Raw genomic sequence first — 7,133 nt, 5'->3', positions numbered from 1 at the left:
GAAGTCTTTAAGTCGTTAACCTGATTTTAGAGAAGAAAATCAAAGGTTAATGGAGATCGACTCTAGCGGGCGCACTAGTAGCACACAGACGTGTGGGGATTAGTTTTGCACAATGCTAGATGTCTCCTTTATATAGCCTTCAAATCAGGGTTTTGCCTTAGTTACAAAGCAATCCTATATTCACCGTTATATGAAAACCTGATTTAGATTCGAGCTAATATTTCTCAACTGTTAGATCGAAAACTTAGCTTGTCACACAACACTTGGGTAGACGTTTACTGGGTTCGTGAAAACCATGCCCAAACGTGTATGTGTATGTTGGTTCAACATAGTAACCCAAAAAGGTTAACCATATGAGCATTTCATATTAACCTTGTTCTTCTTCACCATAACTAGTCCAATTGACTCAAATGAACTAGTTAAAGAGTTGTTCAATTGTTATGAGATCTTATGTAACTACACAAGACACAATTGAAACAAAGATGATTTGATTCGATTGAATCGGCTCATGAACATTATAGCCACGGTTTGCATAAAGCATTCCTTAGTAATTTAATGTTTCATGTTCAGAGCACATCTTTAGATCATAACCTCTTAAGTTCACAAACAAGTTCGCGGACTTAAGTTAATCGGTTGAGTTTTCCAAACTCAGCAGAAATTCTCGGAAAGAGAACTTCCGCCAGTTCGCGGACTTAGCATACAAACGAGTTTTGGAAAATCCAACAGAAATTCTCGGTCGAGAACTTCCGACAGTTCACGGACTGAGTCTGCGGACTGGGTTCGCGGACTCGGCAAGCCAATTTCACAATCCTCCCGATTTTTCTTGATCAACAAAGTTCGAAAACTTCGGTACATGGAATACATGGTTATGTAATCTAAACTCTCATTTCAATCATTGAGACATTCTCAGAGGACGCTATGTAGCTGTTATTCACAAACCGATTCATGTCAGAGCAATTCTCAAAGTGATTGAATCTTTTCATGACTTTCGTCACTAGGTGAAGATAAACTTGATCAATGCGAAACGCTTTACCAACACACGATTTCGAGATAAAAGATAAGCAATGAATGCTCAGCTCGAAACATCAAATGTGTATGATCTAGTCTATATAGCATACGACTTTTGTCTCATAAGAAGTAGGGGATAGAAGAGATAGACTTTTGAGTGATAGATAAGTTCAAGTCTCCACATACCTTTTTGTTGATGAAGTTCCATGGTTCCTAGTATAGATCTTCGTTGTTGTATGATGAATCGCCATGAAGTCCTTGAGCTCAACTACACTTTTCTATCCTAGTCCGAGACTTAGCTATGTAGGCTAGAAATCAAGACTTATAGTTTTGATCACTAACATTGAAAAACATGCTTGGGATAGCAACGCATGCGAGGTTGACCGAGCTATGCTCTAACAATCTCCCCCTTTGTCAATTTTAGTGACAAAACTATTAATACATATGGAATACAAAAAAGATAAACTTTAGTGGCTCCTATTCCATAGTCTAATCTTCAACGTCCCAAAGGTTGTAAGTTTAGCACCATCGTTGTTGAAGATCCGTAGCTATAACAATGAGAGAAATCGAGATTCTCTATCATTATTATACAGTGTCGTAGTATTATTATATAACATCAAAATCCAATTGTATCATGACTTTAACAATAATACTACGGTGATATGTATCACTCCCCCTTTGTCAATACTCCATCTCGATCATGGAAACCACTTCCCCTTACACAATGATCCGAAAACCATATGTATTTGTAGTGTGAACTACAATATTTCTCCCCCTTTTTGTCAATAAAATTGGCAAAGGTACAAGAATGGGATCATAATGAAATTTCCACAAGAGACATTTCATGACCAAAAGAAAAATACATACCAACTTAATGTAGATGCAATCTAATATCCGAAGCTAACAGCATTCATCAAGGAGTTTTAAGATACAAGATAACCCCTATAAAATTCCACAGCCGCACTCCCCGCAAGATATTACCATTAAGCAAAAGTTCAAAAGAACTCTCCCCCATTTGATGTCATTCCCGAGAGAAAAACAAGAGCGACCTTAATTTCGAAAGAAAAGAAGGATTTTTATTGGACACCAAAAACCATAGGAATGATTTTTTATATCCAAAGCTCAACCAAATTAACCACAAGTAAACCCATGATTAATTCAATTGGAATACGCAACTAAATCAAACCACAAAAGTGATCAATTTAATTGAAAGTGCTCAACATAAGTAAACTCACAGAGCTACGACTAAGTCAACCACACGGAGATGACTAACTTAACCGTTCAAATACTCAACATAAGGAAAACCTTACAGAATATATGACTACATTAACCAAAGAACATGATAGTGTAGCCTTTCATATACTCAACACAAGCACTTGTGGAATATATGAAAACTCAACTAGATTAATTACAAGAGAACCTATAATGAATCTAATTGAAATACAAACAACCAAACTAATCACTGAAGTAATCAATTTAATTATTTTGGGCTCAACATAAGAGAACTTATGGAACCCCGACTAAGTTCATCATAGAATATGAAAACCTTAACCGTACATGTACTCAACATAAGAAAGAAGACTTATGGAGTACTAACTAAATAACCAAACTAGTTGATTAATTTAGTTCATAATGCTCGACATATAGCATCTTATGGAACAACCAACAAAGCCAAGGTAAATCGACTTAGTTGTAAGGTGCTCAACATAAGACACACAATGGAGCCTTCACGGTAAAACATAATAAAATGGATCAATGAAGATCAATACCGTGGATAACATACAAGGATCTATTATATTTTCCATCATAACGACATAATAGACTTTATCCTTGTTGAACAAAAGATTTTATCCTATTTTCCATCAAATACGTGACTGCATAGGCATAACTTTTGTATATGTCAAAAGTCCATTCGTCATTTCATCAATACGAATACCGATTCATGGACAACTTACTTTCGACTGCAATATGGGACCTTCAAGTTCACGGACGTAAACAATACATATCCCATAAAAATATTGCAATATCACAAACCATTAAAATACTGCAATAAACATCATCCGCCAAATATTTTTAGAATTTAATAACCAATAAACCTAAAAAATAACATAAGAAGATGAAAACAAAAAATAGCTATGTGTAGTCACAATCATCGCTATTCAAAGCACTAGTTATTCTTCCAACTAATCCAAAAAGAAGACTTACTAGGTATTGTAGATCTTTCTCAGGGCATCTACAGAAAACTCCTTGTTATTGAAAAACTCATTGATTATAGACTTCTTCTTTATCATCCTTGAGGAAGTAATTCCTTTGCATAGGTATACTTTGACTGCTTCTACTGCATTACTTTTTAGAAGTGCTTCTAGTTACAGGAGCCATGAAAACGTATGAGAAGAAAGAAGAAGATAAGAAGATTTAAAAAAGTCACATCCTAATCCTTGACACAGTCTTCCACAGTTTAAGGATCCACAAACAATATTATTAGCAAGATATTTAACAAGCAAAGATACATACTTGAGCCACAAGATGCAGAGCCTCAATCCTCTCAAGCTAAGAATGAGGACGCAGGCGTCTCCGAGCTCAGCCAGAGACAAAGTGAGCCAGATGCTCCCTTTGCTTGTCAAGGCTTGTTGCAAAAACAGGTTTCCTCCTTCTTCTGATTCTGGAAGTATTGGTTTTGCATGACCTTTGATTATACAGATACAACATTTGCATGTTCTCTTGTAGTTTAGAAATTCTCTTGTTCCTCTGCTTGAATATCCAACACGTGTTTTGAACATGATTTGCATTTCCACAAAACGAACAACCCGGCGAACCTTTGTCTTGTTGAAGTGCCTTCTGCTTATTACAACTGCTAGCCTTTGTTTTCTCATGACACTTAGGAACATAGTTGTCGATATCTGCAGTCTTGCTCTTAAATCCTAAACCATTGGAGTTTCCAAAGGATTTCTGACCAAATAACATTGCTGAGATTTTATCAGAACTTCCAGATAATCATTGAAGATCATCTTTGAAAGTATTAATCTCTTTTTCCTTTAGAAAAATGGTCCTGGTGAGTTGATCATTAAGACAGTCTATCTCAAGATCTTTCACTTGGATTAAAGATTCCAGTTTCTTCAATAAAGATTTTAATTGAAGATTTTCTTGAAGGACCTCTTTGTTCAAGAAATCAAAAATCTTTGTGTCAGACTCAATTTCCGAATCAGATTTTGAGTGTATGGAGGTTTCTGCTGCGAGAGCTATAACTTCACATTCAACAGACGTATTCAAGATGTCGACACAAAGAAATTTATCTTCAATAAAATCTTTAGAATCAATTGCTGACAGTGGATGTTTATCACATCTAATGCTCCTCTTCATGAAATCCTTGATCCTTTCTGTTAACCACGGTTTATTGAACCGATAACCGGATGAACAACACTCATCATCCCAAGATAAGTTAGAGGATTTACTTGTCTCGGAAACAACATTGAATGCAAATGTTTGAAAAAAATTTGGATCACAAATTGTCACCTGTCCAGAGGCAGTATTCATGGAAGGAGTGTTGAGGTTGTTCCCTCCATTGATGGCATGTTTCTTAGAAACGTATCTCTTGTCTTCAAATACAGTTTCTAAGATATCCCAGGCTTCTTTAGACTTAGTGCAAGTAGCCACATAGTAATGAAGATCTGGGGTAACGGCCTGTCTGATAGCACTTAACCCAAAAGAGTTTTGCATTGCAGCAAGAGATTCTTCAGGACTATAACTACCAACATCCTTTGGTATAGATACATCTTCTTTTGTATTAACCGGAGGATTATAGCCGTTAACAATACATACCCAGGTTTTATAATCACATGCTTGAAGATAAGCACACATTGCAACTTTCCATGCTGAGTAGTTTGAGCCATCAAAGACTGGTGGTACGTTAATAGAGATAACACCTCTGTCCATAGAGTCAGATCGCTACAAACACGGACTTGTTAGGTCTTAAATGTGTTTGCCTTCTCTGATACCAATTGAAAAAGCGGGGGTCTAACAATATCATCCAATATTTCGCTTAGCAATCTGTATGGACTAACTCCGAAATACTTTGCTAGAGAATCAACTAGACAGTCAGACTCAATCTAGATAAAAGTATCTCAAGGAGTTAATATCTCTCTCTTGATTTGATTTTTACTCAAGCTAAAAACAATAGCGAGTCTTTATCAAATACAAGTAATACTTGGAAGGTACCAAAGACCAATGTCCAAGGATCAATCAATATCAATCAACAACCAAAGATTGGATTTCCAATTAACGATCACGAACGCACAACCTGTATTATTTCAATTATATAAAATATAATACGGAAAAGAAATAACACAGACACCAGAAATTTTGTTAACGAGGAAACCGCAAATGCAGAAAAACCCCGGGACCTAGTCCAGATTGAATACTCACTGTATTAAGCCACTACAGACACTAGCCTACTGCAAACTAACTTCGGACTGGACTATAGTTGAACCCCAATCAGTCTCCTACTGATCCAAGGTACAGTTGTACTCCTACGCCTCTGATCCCAGCAGGATACTGCGCACTTGATTCCCTTAGCTGATCTCACCCACAACCAAGAGTTGCTACGACCCAAAATCGCAGACTTGATAATAAACAAATTCGTCTCACACAGAAAAGTCTATCAAAAGATAAATCTGTATCCCACAGATAAACCCTAGGTTTTGTTCCGTCTTTTGATATAAAATCAATGTGAACAGGAACCAATTGATAATCCGGTCTTATATTCCCGAAGAACAACCTAGATTAATCAATCACCTCTCTACAATCCTTCCTGACTACACAAGCGGATTGTCGAGGAATCACAAACAGTGAGACGAAGATGTTTGTGACTTCTTTATCTTGCCTATCGGAGAACTCTCACGATCTCAAGCCAATCAATCGATTATACTCGTACGATAGAAGATTCAAGATCAGATCACACAACTACGATAAAGTAGTATCGGTCTGGCTTCACAATCCCAATGAAGTCTTTAAGTCGTTAACCTGATTTTAGAGAAGAAAATCAAAGGTTAATGGAGATCGACTCTAGCGGGCTCACTAGTAGCACACAAACGTGTGGGGATTAGTTTTGCACAATGCTAGATGTCTCCTTTATATATCCTTCAAATCAGGGTTTTGCCTTAGTTACAAAGCAATCCATATTCACCGTTAAATGAAAACCTGATTTAGATTCAAGCTAATATTTCTCAACCGTTAGATCGAAAACTTAGCTTGTCACACACACTTGGGTAGACGTTTACTGGGTTCGTGAAAACTATGCCCAAACATGTAAGTGTATGTTGGTTCAACATAGTAACCCAAAAAGGTTAACCATATGAGCATTTCATATTAACCTTGTTCTTCTTCACCATAACTAGTTCAATTGACTCAAATGAACTAGTTAAAGAGTTGTTCAATTGCTATGAGATCTTATGTAAATACACGAGACACAATTGAAACAAAGATGATTCGATTCGATTGAATCGGCTCATGAACATTATAGCCACGGTTTGCATAAAGCATTCCTTAGTAATTTAATGTTTCATGTTCAGAGCACATCTTTAGATCATAACCTCTTAAGTTCACAAACAAATTCGCGGACTTAAGTTAATCGGTTGAGTTTTCCAAACTCAGCAGAAATTCTCGGAAAAGAGAACTTCCGCCAGTTCGCGGACTGGGTTCGCGGACTGATTTCGCGGACTTAGCACACAAACGAGTTTTGGAAAATCCAACAGAAATTCTCGGTCGATAACTTCCGACAGTCTGCGGACTGGGTTCGCGGACTTGGCAAGCCAATTCCACAATCCTCCTGATTTCTCTTGATCAACAAAGTTCGAAAACTTCGGTTCAAGGAATACATGGTTATGTAATCTAAACTCTCATTTAAATCATTCAGACATTCTCAGAGGACGCTATGTAGCCGTTATTCACAGACCGATTCATGTCAGAGCAATTCTCAAAGTGATTGAAACTTTCATGACTTTCGTCACTAGGTGAAGATAAACTTGATTAAAGCGAAACGCTTTACCAACACACGATTTCGAGATAAAAGATAAGCAATGAATGCCCATCTCGAAATATAAAATGTGTATGATCTAATCCATATAGCA

Source organism: Papaver somniferum, chromosome 7 (assembly GCF_003573695.1).
Source record: "Papaver somniferum cultivar HN1 chromosome 7, ASM357369v1, whole genome shotgun sequence".
Classification (NCBI taxonomy): domain Eukaryota; kingdom Viridiplantae; phylum Streptophyta; class Magnoliopsida; order Ranunculales; family Papaveraceae; genus Papaver; species Papaver somniferum.
This window is presented reverse-complemented; position numbering follows the sequence as displayed.